The sequence below is a fragment of the Rhipicephalus microplus genome, chromosome X (genome assembly GCF_043290135.1).
Source record: "Rhipicephalus microplus isolate Deutch F79 chromosome X, USDA_Rmic, whole genome shotgun sequence".
NCBI lineage: Eukaryota > Metazoa > Arthropoda > Arachnida > Ixodida > Ixodidae > Rhipicephalus > Rhipicephalus microplus.
In genome coordinates, this window is record NC_134710.1 from 292,693,566 (window position 1) to 292,710,775 (window position 17,210).

Here is a 17,210-nt window from a genome sequence, read left to right on the forward strand (position 1 = left end):
TTACGAAGTTAGTCCTCTGCAAAGCACGCGACTGAAGCGACGCCTACTTTGCGAACGCAGTGTTTTCCCCCCTGAATCAGCTGAAGTAACTAGCATCTTAGGTCATAGGGATATTTTTTCTCACACCATCATTTCGTGTCCGGCTCACCTCGGATGGCCTCCATGACCACTCTAAAAGAGATCACCCACGCCCGAGCACGCGAACATACTCACCGTGCTGGGCAGCCTGGGCGATCTTCAGACTCTAACCAAGTGGTATTTAGGGACGTTAACTTTCAACGAGGTGACGAAATATTAACAGCACGACAGAAAGGTATTGCCCCTTCTTCGTGTGAAACTATATCCACGGCCTAGGGCACAGGCATCTACCCCCACCCCCCCGCATACTTAAGACCAGGTAGTTCCCCACTCTTCATTCCCACAGCCAGTTCATCGAAGCCATTGATCCAACATGGTCAGTTTGTGGCACCGCATCTACGCTAGACCACGTGCCCTGGAAGTGTCCTCATTACAGAGTTCTCAACGCGCGACCGAAGAGGAGAGGAGCTCTGCGCTAAGGAGCTCGAAACTTTTGCATTAACGTCCAGAGAGCCCGTGACGTGGTGATGAGGATCGGGCTTCCCGTCCCGACGTGAGACCTCCTTGAGATTTGGTGGTCGTGGTCCTCAGAATCTTAATAAAATTCTGTGTCTCGTCTGTCTACTTCATATAACACCTGGCCTCAGACATAATAACTTTCGTGGTTTTAAGTGCCAAAACCATGGTTTGATAAAGAGGCAAGCATGCAGTTGTGCACGCTCTGCAAATTTGATTGCCTCGAGATTTCTAACGTGTACCTTTGCATGATCGTTTTTCCTCTATTGAAATACACCCATGGCGGTCACGAGAAAATCCGCTTTTCGAGTCAGCGGTCAAGCATATTCACGACCTAAAAGTAAAAAGCATCTCGGGCCTTCTCACGACCGAAAAGGAACTCGGTCAGGCTTTGAAATGCCGTGTGTTCTAAAGCAAAATTTAGTTGCAGTTTTCTCTTTTCCTTTAGAATTTGTTACTTCCAATCAGACACTTATCTGCTGAATGTTCACTTTCAACCATAACAACTCTACCACGATGACGGCTGGCCTCAGACACACAAAGACAGGCGCCGAAGCTTATAACGCGCAATATGTGAGATCATGACACTTGTAAGCACTTACAACGCTCTTACGTAAACTTGGGGACACATTTCAATTGCAGCCTCAATCACGCGTGCGGCTAGAAACTACCTTGAAAGCACGCATATATCCGCCCACTTCTTGCGTTGTCTATAGAAATAAAGCTTCACGCAGCACCATCGTCTATGCACGCAGCGGAAGGAAGCTGTAGAGCGAAATAGGCTTGCGCATGTTGAGCGCAAAATTTTATACGAAACATGAGCTATACATTCCCAGCATGTTTGATAAATCTCTGCTGGGTGCAGTCACTCACCAAATTTGGAGATATCTTGCCCTCTATGGCTTGGCAATGCGACCAATTTCTTTTTTCGGGTACAAATGTATATTTTCTACAGGACGAGGAAAATAGAGTCGAGCGAGTGACTGATGCGTTTCGCGTTGCTTTTCCGCCCGGCAAACTGTTATATCAACGGCTGGGTATACTGACACTAAATATGCACACGTCAGGGTTGTTTCCCACGAGCTCGATTCAGCGCACCAGCTGCGCATATTGCGCATGCCAGCTGAAATCCCGAACAAGGCGCCTGCAATCAACTGCTCACGCCCGGCCATGCGACTGCGTGACAGGCGGTCCTGAAGACACCTTGCCAGAAAATTGCGGGTTTACAGCCCGCAATTTTCTGGCAAGGTGTCTTTCTGGCAAGGTGTCTTTCGCAATTTTCTGGCAATAATAGAAATTGATGGGGTTTCGCGTGCCAAAACCACGACGTGCTTGAGGGGCGCACCGTACTGGTGGGCTTCAGATCGACTTCGACCACGTGAGGTTCTTTAACGTGCACTGCTTGACGTATGCATGCAGTTCTGCAGCCGGCTCTTATAGTGACGAGAATGCGCCGCCACTGAACGATACGCCATGGTGACTCGGTCTCCTTGCCACAAATGTGAACACACGGTCTAAGATACCGGCCCTGAGAACGTTCCTCGAGTTTGCGGTTCCTGCAGACCTCGTCACTATATATAGCCGAATGTTTTACCTTCGTGATCTCGCCTGCGCTGACAAGATATTACCTTGACATGCCTTCAACTACTTCTACATATCTTCTCTTCTTCTTCCGATCGTCTTTACTTCCCCTTCCCATCCCCAAAAGTGCTGAGCCATGCTCCCACAACGGGAGGCGGGAAATAGTGTCATTTTTGTTCTTATTTCCCCAACTACTTACTCTCTCTCTCACTCTTCACCTAGTAGGCGAGTCTGCTGTTATGATATATTCTGCTCAACCGTGTTCGCAAAGCTAACGCCCCTTTAGCTACTGACATGACATGATTCAATCAATCAATGAACGTTTTTTCGTCAATTTCAGAAACATACATAGCAATGGCTGATAAAAGCTGTATTCCGACAGCTTGACGAGCCCGCTGCCCCCATTAGAAATGTTCACGGTAGCTCACAAAACAGGTATGCAATATGCCTTTGGATAATATGCGAGGGGTTATCGGTCAGCCGCCAGCTAGTAAAAAAATCACGTGCTACGTGACGCCAGCAGGCAGAAAAAAAGTGTTTCGCCCTCACCAACATTGCTTCGATCGTCGCTGACTATGGCATTTCCTGGTTTAAGTGCACGGATATAACCAATGGAGCTAACGGAGGGATGACCATCGCTGTAGCTCAGTTGGCAGAGCATCGCACACGTAATTCGAAGGTTGCAGGTTCGGTCACTGCCGCGGCGGCAAGTTATCTTTTCGCCCACTTTACTTTCTCCAGATTTATACCATATTTGCTACAAATAACATGCCCGGCACTTTCCTTGGAATTATTGTCTGTTACACTTCATGAACATAGTGTCTAGGAAAGAAAAAGTAGCCCTTAAGAACTCCCTCTTTGCTTCACACCAATAAATAAAATAATAATTAAGATACACAAAACGCATAATTAACATCATAAATGGTGCCGCGAGGAGCATGCTGCATGTACATACATCATTCCTGTAGCCGGTCATCTGCTGATAAGGACAAAGTGCAAAAGGGCATTTTTTACAAGAGAAAAAGAAGAACGAAACCTTGAACCTCACTTCCTCCAAAAAAGCTTTTGCGAATTCTCAACTGTGGAAAATATCTAAAAAAAGTTGTTGAGAAGATGGGAAAAGCTTTTCAATCTTCTCTCAACAACTTAATTCAAAAGGCTGGCCAATATTTGTAGCATGGTCGAGGATTGAACTATAATAATATCTAGAGTTTATTATCCCAAAACCTTAATATAATTATGAGAGACGGCGCAGTGGAGCGCTCCAAAAATTTCGATCACCCGGGGCTCATTCACGTGCACCTGCATCACACAGGGGCCTCTATCATTTTTCTTCCTTCGAGGATTGAACTCCAGGGAGAAGAAGCTTTCGTGGCTTGGTGAAATCGCAATTAAAGCGCTAGCAACATGTAATACCCCTAAGCTAAATTTATTTGAAAAGAAGTCTCTTCTAGATGCTTTCTTATCGTAACTGTTGCCTCCATAGTAGATACAACATACGTCAGTTTGTAATAATGCTATTCAAGATATTGTTATAGGCGTAAAACCATCTTTAGACTAAATGACATTCACTGATTCATTGAATGTTAAGGTGGTACTTATCGGAAAAAAATGTGGCGTATGATATCTCCTAAGCAATTAAATAGGCGCGTTGATGACGTGACCCTCGGATCCCGACAGCCCACACAATCATCCGAACCGCATCATGCAAGCTATAATAATGCTATTACACGTAGAAAATATCTGTGAATTGAATTAACCAGTAAATGATGGCACTCTTGCTTCATTGCCAAACCCATGATAGTCGTAGACGCGTTTTGTTTTATTTTGTTTTAGTTTTTGTTTCTTAGGTCAAAACACACAATTCCTTCCATTTCGCCGACTTCAGTGTCGCATATCGGACGCCGGTAAAAGCGTGGCACGGATAGTACACAGGCTCGCCATTGCTGCAACGTCCTGCATGAGGTGATGCCGTTCTTTTGCAATGAGCTTGAAACTGCCAGCAACTTTTAAGAGATAAGGCCAGGAGGGCCACCGACGCTTTTTTTTTGGCCACTGGCTTTGAAAACTGTTTGCCACAATTCCGAGGCTTGCAGAAGGCAAGAGGAATGAATGAGTTCCTGCGTTAATCGAAACAGAAGAAAAAGTTGGGGCTTCAGTTGGGGAGGGACTAGCAGATGAAGGCCAATGAACATTTGATTGGTTTTTAAGCCCAGAATTTCCCATGTCTACGCAGGTACTACATCATCAAGTCAAACGCAGAAAGAAACATGCCTACGCCGTTAACGAAAAATCACGTACATGCATCGGCAACCAGCACCTACAACAAAAAGACGACACGTTTTAGAGAGATGGCCGATCTTCACTACAGAAAGACATAGGCCGATTCCTTCAATGGTCCGAGCAGTTCAGAAAGATTAGGTAGTGGCACGAGAACTGGATCGTGTTTGTAAACTGCTTCGTCAGCCACTGCATTGGCACAGCTGGTGAGGGAATGCGGGACTTTCATGTGATACCGTGGTACGTACATACATGTACTTATACGTTGGCATTCTGGACAGCGCGAGATCAGCTTGTTCAACATATATACAAAATTCCCGTCACCCCTCTTTTCTAGCGCTGTGTATAGGCATGGGTAGATGAGTACAAAGAGTATACAGATGAGTACAAGGAGTGGTCATCCACAAGTACTTCTTGAAAACGCTCGTGTGAGTAAATTTAGTTGAAGAATGTGCCAGACCTGTCAAAAATTAACTCTAAACCTTTATACTACGTCTTTTATAACTAAGGTGTCCCCCCTGTAAGCTAAACTTTACGATTCAGCCATTTCCTCCGATGGGTATCACGAACTTATCTTTACAGAAAACAAAAGCTTGCTGCGGATGGACGTACAATAGCTAAGGTGATAGATCACTAACTGTTTCTTTCTTATATACGTGACATCTCGAAAATTACTGCACGAGGGAGTGTAAGAAAGGGCGATGGTTGAAAAGTGTCGTTAGTCGCCGAGTTGCTTGAGGCTGATCGAATGAACAGAAAAGCTCCTTATGTTTGGAGGCTTCATCCCACGTTTCACAATTCCACTGCGCCTCCGTAACGCTTCTAGAGCGAGTTCTGGACGCCAAACCTTGGGAATGTAAACAAGGGAATAGCTGCGCATTAACATAGTATTCTGACTGAGCCACTGCTATAAGACTAGCGTGCGGACAAAGCCTGTCGCGTCACTTTCATGGTCAAACAGAGTGGTGACGGAATACGTACTACAAACAGTGTGCATCTGGAGATGCACCGCAATTTGTCAAACATGCCCACAGGCTAAGAAACACGCGATTCGGCGCGGGTCTACGGTGGTTTCCCCGTGCCGTGGGTTGGGTGCTGCAATGGGCGCGGCACCACACAGAGCCGTGGTTCTCGCCGGCGGCAATATATACGCACCGAGCTGTGCGAAGGGGAATCCCCTCCCACTCCCATCGTGGAGGACCATGTCGTGCCCTGCCTGGGGAGACTGCCCCGTGCCTTTTGATGCGCGCTGAGCACGATCACCGGCCTATGCGGGTTTCTGCGGCGCTCGAAAGCGGACGCAATGGCGCGACTCACTCGTTAATGCATGCGACAATGTTTGGAGATGCCGACAGTGTTGACCCGTTTCTTTTCCCGGCTCCGCAGGCCGTCGCACGTCGGCCGCTTAGCGCGGCTCCCGGCCAACTCCCAGAGTCAAGCAGGAGTCCTTGGACGTCCCAGCTCGTTGGCAGCGGCGTCGCTATTCACGCACACGTTGCGAAACTGCTAATATTTCTCAATAACGGTCGCAATTTCTACTTTGTCTTTTTCCACAAGTAGTGCACGGCCGTATCACGTGCGAGCAGTAAGCAGTACCTTATTCTGAGCAGCCCAAATGATCTACAGTGCGGCAACAGGTGGGTTGTCAACTCGTCAATCGTCAGCTGCATGTAATCGATGACAAACAGGTCTGATCAGCTGGTCTAGAGACTGCAGTTCACCATTCGTTCGCTCACAGAAAGGTGTAAATGCTTATGTTACGCGGACACGTTAGCATCCTAGTCGCCTCCAGGCAAAAGGGCAGCTCCTATGCTTTACCAATGCTGTGATTTCCCTTGGCAGAAACGGTACGAATCCCCTTGAACGAAAAGTGCCGATGCATTAGAGAGAGAACGCTAAAATTAGAAAACAATGGCTAAATAAACTCAGGGCAGGTGTTTGGTAGTGTAATAAAATCTTACGATCTGAAGTACTAGACCTTCGAATGTTTTTTGATGACTGAAAATTTTTAAGCAGAATTGTTTGAACTGCATATTTTTTTTTGATGAATCAACTGTGATTACAAAGGACTTTCGCATCAGGAGCTTATAACAATGGCGACAGCACGCCCGGAAAATTAGGAGAATATGTTTTTTTTAAAGATGCGGGTGGTGAAAATTAACCTGGAGTACTCTATTACGTGCCTCATAACGAAACATTGGGTTTGGCATGTAAAACATCATAATTACAAAGCTACTGATTCACGTCGTCTCATGCACAAACACACACACACACACACACAAATGCGCGCGCGCGTATGTGTGTGTGTGTGTGTGTGTGTGTGTGTGTGTGTGTGTGTGTGTGTGTGTGTAGAGTAGAATGCTCTCATGTGTGTTTTGTGTGGTGTTTTAGTTATTATTTTTCATTTCTATCTCTCTCTTTCAACTTCCTATTCTTCAACCCTAGTGCAGGGTAGCGTACCAGATCCTGTCGTCTTGTTCACCTCCCTGCCATCCTCTGCTCTCTCTATTATGTGTGTGCTCGGAATCTCTACTCTTTCTCCATACGTCTATTTCAATCTGTAATTTCCCTTTCCCCAATGGAGGGTGGCATACCAGTTTTTTTTAACTGGTTAACATCCCTGCCTTTCATCTCTGTCGTATTTCTGTTCTGGTCTGTTGTACCTGTAATGCTGTGGGGAAGTTGAGGTTCATATTACCATGGCTAATTCATATCTATAGGTTTGGCAGCCACAAAAAAAATATTGTCGTATTTGTTATTGACAATCTTCTCGTGGGAAGCAGATACAAAAGCCTCTTGAGAACTTGGAAAAAGAAAGCAGCTTTACACTGTATAGGATTGTTCACATAAGAGCAAAAACCACCTAATCTTTCTTAATAACGAACACAATATTAGCGTGTGTATGACCTACAAATGGAAAAGAGGGGTAACGAACACAAAAGTGTGAATTAGGCCAACAGAACTTTGGCACCTCAAAGGAATAAGTCATGCTAATATTCGTAATTGTCAACTGCGTTATTTCATCGCTGTTCTCGCAATCTTGATATATGTGTTCGACACTTTTGTCTGCGCCTTAATGGCATTGAATTATTACGAATTGGAGATAGGGGAAACTGCGCGCAGAGAGTTGCTCCATCAGTTAGATGTGGACTACTGCGAGCAAAACCATTAACAGTGAATAAATTAATAAATAAATAAATAAATAAATAAATAAATAAACGAAAACCTACAGAGTTCCTTATGCATTCACCTAAGACAAGGAGAAGCTGAAAGCCATTTTTTCTTCTCAGTCGATGTATTGATCCTGACACGCCCCCTCCGATATTTATCTATCTATTTATTTATTTGTATTTATTTATTTATTTATTTATTTATTTATTTATTTATTTGTTTATTTAATTATTTAGCCACAATGCCCATACAGCCCCGCCGCGGTGGTCTAGTGGCTAAGGTACTCGGCTGCTGACCCGCAGGTCGCGGGTTCAAATCCCGGCTGCGGCGGCTGCATTTCCGATGGAGGCGGAAATGTCGTAGGCCCGTGTGCTCAGATTTGGGTGCACGTTAAAGAACCCCAGGTGGTCAAAATTTGCGGAGTCCTCCACTACGGCGTCTCTCATAATCATATGGTGGTTTTGGGACGTTAAACCCCACAAATCAATCATCAATCAACAATGCCCATACAGGCATTATAGCCGGGAGGATACAGGAAATGAACATGAAAATTGCAGGTTCACACAATTTTGGGTAAAAAAAGAAAAAGAAAAGAAGTATATTCGCAATACACAAAACATACACAGCTGCACCAAGCACAGCTACGTCAGAAAAGTCTCCTCGGAAGAAAAGTGTATTAGAAAAGTGTATTAGAAAAGAAAAGTGTGAGAAAAGTGTATTAAGAAAAAATCAGTATATTTCTGCACCGAACGTGGTTCTATTACAGCCTCAAGGGTCTGAGGCATTTCAACCTTTCTACACTTCACAGGGTTTTGCACTACCTTTGTGATCAGGCCACCTTTGATCAAGCGGTGATGTCACGTGATGACGTCATCATGTGACGTCACGTTACGGGTCGTCGTAGCGACAGTCTGACAATTTAGGGAGCTGGTGCTGATTTCCCGACTGCGCCTGTGGTGTCCATTGCTTGTGCTTGTGCGTGGTGCACATCCATTCATGAGTCACAGTGACTCATGAATGTAACAGTGACTCATGAATGAATGTGCAACACGCACACGCACAAGCAATGGACACCACGGGCGCAGTCGGGAAATCAGCACCAGATCCCTAAATTGTCAGACTGTCGCTACGACAACCCGTAACGTGACCTAACGGAATATGGAATACTCTACGATAATATTATGTTGACGTCATAAATTTTGACAATATGTGACGTCATGAGGACGTCATATGCCAGCGTCATCACGGGATCTCTTTTTTTTTTTTTTGCATCACTCGCAGTGTAGCCGTGGAACGTGGACGCCGCCGACAGTCAATGTTCCTGTTTCATTCGGCATCAAAGACTTTCGCCTTATTAAGTACATAAATGACCTGCCCACTGAATGCAACGGCACCTCGGCGTAAACGCGAAGCAAATTTTTTACACAAACACACACACGCTAAGAGCTGGAAGAATTCTTAACTCGCGCCTACCAAGTAGAATTTTAAACAATGTTTCTGAAAAGCTCATTAAAGCTCGGCTTCAATCAGGGATTGTATGAAAAGGAAATTCTGAAGGGGAAATTTCCATTGAGGCATTACTGTTAGCATTTTAAAAGAGATAGCAGCGTATACGACGAGAGAGGTTGACACAGCTGTGTTGTCATTCAAGTGTCGGCCTTCGCGCGAGGTGCGCTCATTGCATAAGGGAGGCACGTTCGTTCATCATGAGCCTCTATGTGGGCGGCCGCTCTATAATATTGCATCCAGGTTAGTCAGTCGAGAGTGGCAGGCTGTTTTCAGCCGGGTTCATGGCGGGTCAGACGCGCAGCTGCCATCCTGCGATCGGCGTATACTTGTTTTTTAAGCACTTCGCGCGGCTCTGTGAATGTTTAACGTAGGTGGAAGCCTTCCTTCACGCGCGAACATAACAACGAAACCAGCTCCGAAAGAATGGAGGCTGGGACGGCGTATTTTTCAGCCGCAATTTCCGAGTTTTATCGTTATCAGGTGCGTAAGCAGTAGCGCCACTTCATTGTGTCTGTGGCTGCGAAAACAAGAGTTGAGGCGAAACAATGAGGAGAGACCGTACTAGAAATTCCAACGAGAACAATCCATGAATGAGAGCTCCTGAAGGTTCCCGTGTATATAAGTCGCACAGAGAAGCCTTCAGCAATGCCGCCTTTACTGTTAGCCTCAGAAGTGGTGTGATCATGACAGCTACAAGTAGCCGAGGACGAAATCTCACGGGACGAATCAACAAAGATTTTCCTTCGTAAAAGAGTCTTGCCAAAAAGAATGGTTCCGCTAATAACATGTACGGTGTCAGCACTGATTGATCTGACACTTTCTCCCACAAACAATCCTTGCGTAAGAGGTTTCAGAAAACTGGCCCTCAAGGTGCTACTAATAAACCAGCGCGCGCATTCGCAAACACGTCTCTGCCATTATCATACTAAAGAAAAACTTCAGACAATCCAGAGAATCAACATATTATTAGCGCAGCCGGTTGACTATAATAGCAACAAAACACGTAGGAAGGAAAAGCTTCCACAGTTCTGACCAAGCTCACGAACTCTCTCAGTTCGAACAAGCGGAACTCCATCCCGAAGTTATACACAGCTGTGCCGCGCACTGGGCGAACTTGCGGGCTGTCGCCCAGTGCGCGACACGCCATTTGAAAGCCAGAACGCGGCAAGCGAAAACTACCAGCTCACGTGGTGCCTGGTCAAGGCCCGCGCTCCTCTGCCGAATCGCCGCACCCACGGAGACGCGTCGCCGTTCGTGGACGAGGCCTGGGCTGCGCAGGCCGAACGGCGTTCAAAGCGGCTGTGGATTGCGGCGGCGCATTTGCAGCGCCCTCGGCGGCCCCGGACGCGGACCCCGGCGGCAGCTGCGTGTGCACGTACCGAGCCGAGGTGGCACTGGAGTGGCTTCCCTCCAGTCGATGCAGAACGCCGACTACTCGGAAGCGGCACTTTCTTGGCCGAGCCCTATGGCCTCGAAGCCGATAACATTCCGGCGGTATGGAACAGCGTTCTCAGGCGTGAAAACAACTATGCTGAAGAACCTCGTATGCTCGTATGTGTCATGATATTTCAACAGATGGTTGACATGTTGAAATTAGAACTCACTAAACATATGTCTGGAGGTTCTTTTTGCTCGTAGCACTGCCTAAGGCTGTTTTCCAGCTTTCGTACACACCAGATCACCCTAAGTACACTCCGACTCTCTATGCCATGAGCAAGTGAAGCATTCTTTAAGTGGTCGTTGGAAGGCCTGAAAGCAGGCGCAGGACCACGGCATGCATGTGCGGGTTTCCGAGGCTAGCGATGAGACTGTGCAGTCACCACACTGTGTTACACTCGAAGAAAGCCACTCAAACATGGAAACGAGAAAGACTGAGAGGCAAAGAGCAGACACAGAGACGTAGGGGTGGCAAGGTTAAAGAAGCTTTAGATGAGTCACCAAACGCCAAAAAGAGACCGTCGGCGTCATGCGTTGGTGGTGCCAACACGAACGATGCGAAAAATCAGAATCATGCGATTACGCCACTTTGTGACGACGTCACGACACAACAAATTAGTGACGTCACAATGATGACACTATGACGTCATCACCTTACATCGTTTCTTCGTCAAAGATGTGTCGAAAGCTTTCGGGGAGATTAACTGAGAAGAAGCAAATGGCTTTCGCAGTAAGCTTTGCCTTTGAAACAATCTTGTAGTCGAGTGCATGACTATCTTCGAATGGCAAGCTATGGTAGACGTATTTTTCTTTTTACTAGAAAACGTTTTTTCCTCACGCCGGTGCAGATGTGACCGTTGCGAACGCTGGTCCGTTCTCAAAGGTTGTAAGTAACTCAACACAAAGCCTTCCTATTAAATCACTTAGGATGGGGTGTTGGGTGAGTGGCGTCCACCACTGTTCAGGGACACGGTTTCAGGTCAGCCGCCCATGGGCAGATGAAGACGCCACAGGCGACTACGCGATGAACTAGTGCAGCGGAATACGGTGATGTTTCGTATTCGCCAGGTTTGGACAACCTGTCCGTCCGGCTGTCATGGTTACACGGCAGCCTCATTCAGCGATATCTTGCTCACTGTAGCTTACCGATACACGACTAACACCTGGGCAGGCGCCGTGGACCCGCGGCGACCGGAGTGCCCGTAACATGTTCTCACACGCGAGGGATAGTGTTGTTTCAAACTTTTAATTTCTTCTTGAAGTCTTTCACGCTTGGCTCGGTATAGGGAGGGAAACACTTTTTGGACAAGTCTGAAAGCGTCCGCAGATCCTACGTAAACTTCTCGTATGAATTTAAAAGGCGAGTGTCCTCATTCTCATGGCATCTGGGCATTGTACACCTGCCCTTCCATTCCATAATACAAGTGCAACCAACGTGTCAATCAAAAGTATATAGTTTTTCCGCGAGAAATCACGATGGTTCATTTGAAAGCAAGAAAGCACTGCTTAATGCGTAAGAATTCTTAGCACGTGTAAACTTTAGTCCGTTTGTTTTTGTACGCCACTGTCAAAGCAGATTCTGAGAAAATACAGAAAACGATAGACCAGCTAAATGACAACCTCCACGCTTTACCCAGCGAGGTCATCAATTTCAACCGCACCAGGGGTCTACGTCTTTTATGGGCAGCGCATTTTTCCCCTCCGTGTCATATTTTGCAACGCGATAAACAAAAAAGAGAGGATGAATAAACATATCACGCTGGCGATTTAAGGAGTTGATTGATTGTTATGTGGGTTTAACGACCCCAAACTACCATATGATTATAAGAGACGCCGTAGTGGAGGGCTCCGCAAATTTCGACCACCTGGGGTTCCTTAACGTGCACCCAAATCTTAGCACACGGACCTACATTATTTTCGCCTGCATCAAAATTGCAGCCACCACAGCAGGGATTCGATCCCGCGACCTGCGGGTCACGCACCTTAGCCGTGTACCTTAGCCACTAGACTTGGGAGTCTTGACTTTGCGAAGAACAGTTATGCGTAATGTACCACATGCTCCCAGTTTCTTATTCAAATGAGAAAGTTGATCGACAGCGTCGCCACTACATCATCAGTTCTCATTTTTTTTTCTGTTCTCGAGCTTCATCGTGACCGTAAATGGAACTAGCATTTACGTGTTGTTTGCGGTGACGTGCGTTATACATCGTTCCGATAATGGGGACAGAAAAGGAGGATACGGATAGACTTGCATGAAAGTTGCCGGTTTTAGGAGTATACGCAAATGAACAAAATCAGATCTTTAAAGACGTCAGCCCATTGTACGGGAAGAACTATATGGTGTTGTCTATGGTTAGGAGGAACTGGCCCTGCGCCACAACGTGCGTGTGACCTGCGGGAGTGTGCTAATTTGGTGCGTCGGTACCTATATAGGTTCGCATCACCAATTTAGTCCGCTCACTGCTTGACGTCATTTGTTAGATTGGTGTGGGACATGCAACCAGCACGCGGTAGATGAGCCTGTGAAGCTTCTCATGTGAAAAAAAAAAGAATCAAATGAAGTGCGAGAGAGAACATCGGCAATTATTTTAACAGGCCTGATGCAGCTGATATAGTTGACTGACAAATCGGGGTCACTTCACAACCAACGCAACTGTTAACGCGAACTATGTGTTGCTTTGGCGAAAGGAGTCACATCATTATAAAAATTATACGCCGCACGTAGCAAGAATGCAACGCTAGAGGCGGTCCTTTCCATTAACCCTTTCGCATTAATTGCTCCTTACGTTCGTGGCGTGTCGTGGGAATCGATGTGTGTCGTCTCGGGCGGAACGCTCTGCGGGCCTTGCATCCGGCGGGATGACGCCTATGCGCTGGCGCAACGGCGCGCTCAATTTACGATTTATTTACCGCGTCGCCATCGCTCATTCTTTCGCGTGTTTCTGGTGTGGCGCGCAAGCGCTAGGAGCCGCGGACTCGGAGGGTGAGGGAAGAACGGATGATGGGGCAATCCAATTGTCGTGCCGATCTCCAGACGCAACGCGATACTCTCCCTTGCTCTCTATTTCTCTCGCGCGTGAGTATTGCGGCAAGCACTTTGTTGTATGCACTTACTCACCGTGCTCGTTTACGTGGGTCACGTGTCACACCCTCCTCTTTTCTCCCTGTTTCAGAACTCAAACCCGGGCCCGTTCCCAACTTGCAGGCGGCGCCAGAGTCAGTTCTGCCTCATCGATCGGACCCGTTGTGCGCGCGCGAGCAGAAGCCGTCGTTCGTGCATGCGACGGGCGGGCTTCTTCGTAAAGTGCTTCTCGCTACGAAAAAAAAAAAAAACGCATAATCTGGGCCACGCCGAGTTGGCAGTGGTGCCTTGGCTAGCCGGCCGAATCGATGGTCCCCTACCCGAGCCCCCTTTGTACGGCGCTGCGACCTTACAACGCCGTCGCCCTGGAAACACGAACGCGCATACACCGCAAAAGGCTCACTTCGGCTATAAGTGCAACCTTGAGCTTTTAGTTTATCTATTTTGTTTCCCCCTCCCCCCTGAACCCTTCGTACAGATGGTCACCCTCTCTATCGCCGTGCTGTCTCCTCATTGCTCTCTTTTTATGTTTATGCTTTATGCTCGACGCGTTGGTCGAGTGAATCGTTGGGGTCGTGGCGTGCAGCGGATGATGACCGAATAAGAAGAGCGGCTCGTAGGTGCGGGTCGGCTGCGGCTTTGTCTTTGGGCGTTGGTCGCGATCGGACCACCTTTCTGCAGCTTCGGGCTTATTATTCACTTTACAATCATACTTAGTCCGCAGGGGTGGGCAAAATGGACCTGATGCTTATCACTGTAATCAGGGGACTCCGCATAATCGGGCTCACCTTCGGGACGTTAGGCTGTGTCAACGCGCTCGTGAAAATCGCTTCGCCGTCACTCGTACATCAGTGTTCATATTCAGAAATACCAGCTACCTGTGTGTGTGTGTGTGTGTGTGTGTGTGTGTGTGTGTGTGTGTGTGTGTGTGCGTGTACGAGTGCGTGTGCGTGTGCGTGTGTGTGTTTACTACTTTACTCCAATAATTCTGCCGATGACACAGCTAAGCTGTTTCGATCACTGCTTCATATAGTCCCCTGTTGTAGAGCTAACTCAGCGATGTTTTTACTAGAAATTCAGCAAAGCCCACGGACCCACGGTGAGCTAGTGTGGTATTCCGTTTATAGATATAGTCCAACGAGGCGAACATAAACCTCAGACCGCTGTAGTTGTGTCACTGTTTGATACCCAAACACCACGTATGTGCCACAAGCAGGTGGCGGTTATGAGCCACAAGTATGTACCACAAGTACGGGTGGGTATGTGCCATAGGTGATTGACAGTTTATATCTATACTCAAGAACGGCGAGAACAGACATGGGTTATTTTAACGCTTGAGCGTCAAGAAAAAATTGTCATCGGCAGCGTTGATCCGAAAAATGCAAAGAATAAAGGTCAGGGTCCCAGCTGATATCGAACCCCAGCATTCCGCGTGGCAATCAAGTATTCTACCACAGAGCCAGTGCCAGATCTCAGAACTACTTTCCAAATGGACCTTATATTTGTGAAGCGTAAATTGTGGTTGCAGTGCTGGCTATATAATTTTATAAACATTACATATGTAATCCTATGATACAGCCGTCACGTCGGTTGAACGTCATTTGTAGTAGGTGTCATCCGCTTAAGTTGATTTATGTAGCTGTGTCCATGGCTACCATCCTCGCGAGCACCAGCGCTTCATATCTGCTTACCGCTTTTGGCGTTGTTAATATCCATGTTACTGCCCCGCCACGGTGATCTAGTGGCTAAGGTACTCGGCTGCTGACCTACAGGTCGCCGGATCAAATCCTTCGTGCAGCGGCTGCATTTTCGATGGAGGCGAAAATGTTGTAGGCCCATGTGCTCAGATTTGGAGGCACGTCAAAGAACCCCGGGTGGTCGAAATTTCCGGAGCCCTCTACTACGGCGTCTCTCATAATCATATGGTGGTTTTGGGACGTTAAACCCCACATATCAATGAACTCTATGTTACTGTTGGCATCGTTAAGCAACTGTAAATGACTTGCCATATAAAATATATGCGGCTGTTTAACGTGTGTCTGTGCGTGCATTTGTACATAATTTTAGTGCCACTTCGTAACGTTTCGAAAAAATAAAAAAAAGTTGCAGCACAGCCCCCTTCCATCCACATGCTTTGCATTATACCGATTCCCAAGGTACGTGAGGTCTGCCTAATTTTTCAGATAACATGAACTATGTGGACGATTGTATTCATTTCCGCCAGTTAATGCACGTGTTATTGAGATCACTGTGTTCCGTTCTCGCGCAATTTCTTTTTTTCCCAATGAAAAACATGTTTCGAGCGCGGTGTAAAAAAAATGATTTCTCAAACCGTAGTGCGGAGTATGAAGCCGCGTGCCATTCTACCGCAATACAATATTAGCTCGGGTTTCACGTCCCAAAACGACGATGCGATTATGAGAGACGCCGTATAGTGGAGGGCTCCGAGAATTTCGACCAACATCATCATGATCATCAGCCTGACTACGTCCACTGCAGGACAAATGCCCCTCCCATGTTGCGCCAGTTAACCTGGTCCTGTGCTTGCTGCTGCCAATTTATACCCGCAAACTTCTTAATCTCATCTTCCCACCTAACCTACTGTCTCCCCCTAACCCGCTTGCCTTCTCTGGGAATCCAGTTAGTTACCCTTAATGATCAGCGGTTATCCTGTCTACGCGCTACATGCCCGGCCCATGTCCATTTCCTCTTCTTGGTTTCAACTATGATATCCTTGACCCCCGTTTGTTCCCTAATCCACTCGGCTCTCTTCTTGTCTCTTAAGGTTACACCTACCATTTTTCTTTCCATTGCTCGCTGCGTCGTCCTCAATTTAAGCTGAACCTTCTTTGTAAGTCTCCAGGTTTCTGCTCCGTAGCTAAGTACCGGCAAGATACAGCTATTATATACCTTCCACTTGAGGAATAGTGGCAATCTACCTGTCATAATTTGAGAGTGCTTGCCAAATGTGCTCCACCCCATTCTCATTCTTCTAGTTATCAATCTCGTGATTCGGCTCCACGGTTATTACCTGCCCTAAGTAGACATAGTATTTTACCACTTCAAGACACTATTACCTATCTCGAAGCGCTGCTCTCTTCGGAGGTTTTTGTACATTACTTTTGTTTTCTGCAGATTAATTTTAAGACCCACCTTTCTGCTCTCCTTGTCTAACTCTGTAATAATAAGTTGCAACTCGTCCCCTGAGTTACTCAGCAATGAAATGTCATCGGCGAAGCGCAGGTCGCCAAGGCACTCTCTATGAACTCTTATCCCTAACTGTTCCGATTCTAGGCTTTTGAAAACCTCCTGTAAGCACGCGGTAAATAGCATTGGGGAGATTGTGTCCCCCTGCCATACACCCTTCTTGATTGGTATTCTGTTGCTCTATTTATGAAGCACTATGGTAGCAGTTGATGCCTTGTAGATTTCTTCCAGGATGTTTATATATACTTCATCGACGCCCTGAATCCGCAGTGTCTGCATGACTGCTGATATTTCTACTGAATAAAACGCCTTTTCGTAATCTATGAAGGCTATGCATAGTGGTAGGTTA

The 17,210-nt window shown here is 46.8% G+C and overlaps 1 protein-coding gene across 4 annotated transcripts in view; it reads right to left on the minus strand.

The window, feature by feature from the left end:
- Window positions 1–17,210, minus strand: part of raw (NDT-like domain-containing protein raw) — a 168,436-nt gene that overhangs the window by 138,673 nt on the left and 12,553 nt on the right. For 2 of the 4 annotated variants that reach the window (XM_075879336.1, XM_075879338.1), the window contains exon 1: window positions 10,323–10,441. The exons of the other annotated variants lie outside the window; for them this stretch is intronic. The gene's annotated coding sequence lies outside the window, so the exon portion shown is untranslated. Of the gene's footprint in view, window positions 1–10,322; window positions 10,442–17,210 lie in introns of those variants that run through there. 4 annotated transcript variants of the gene reach the window in all.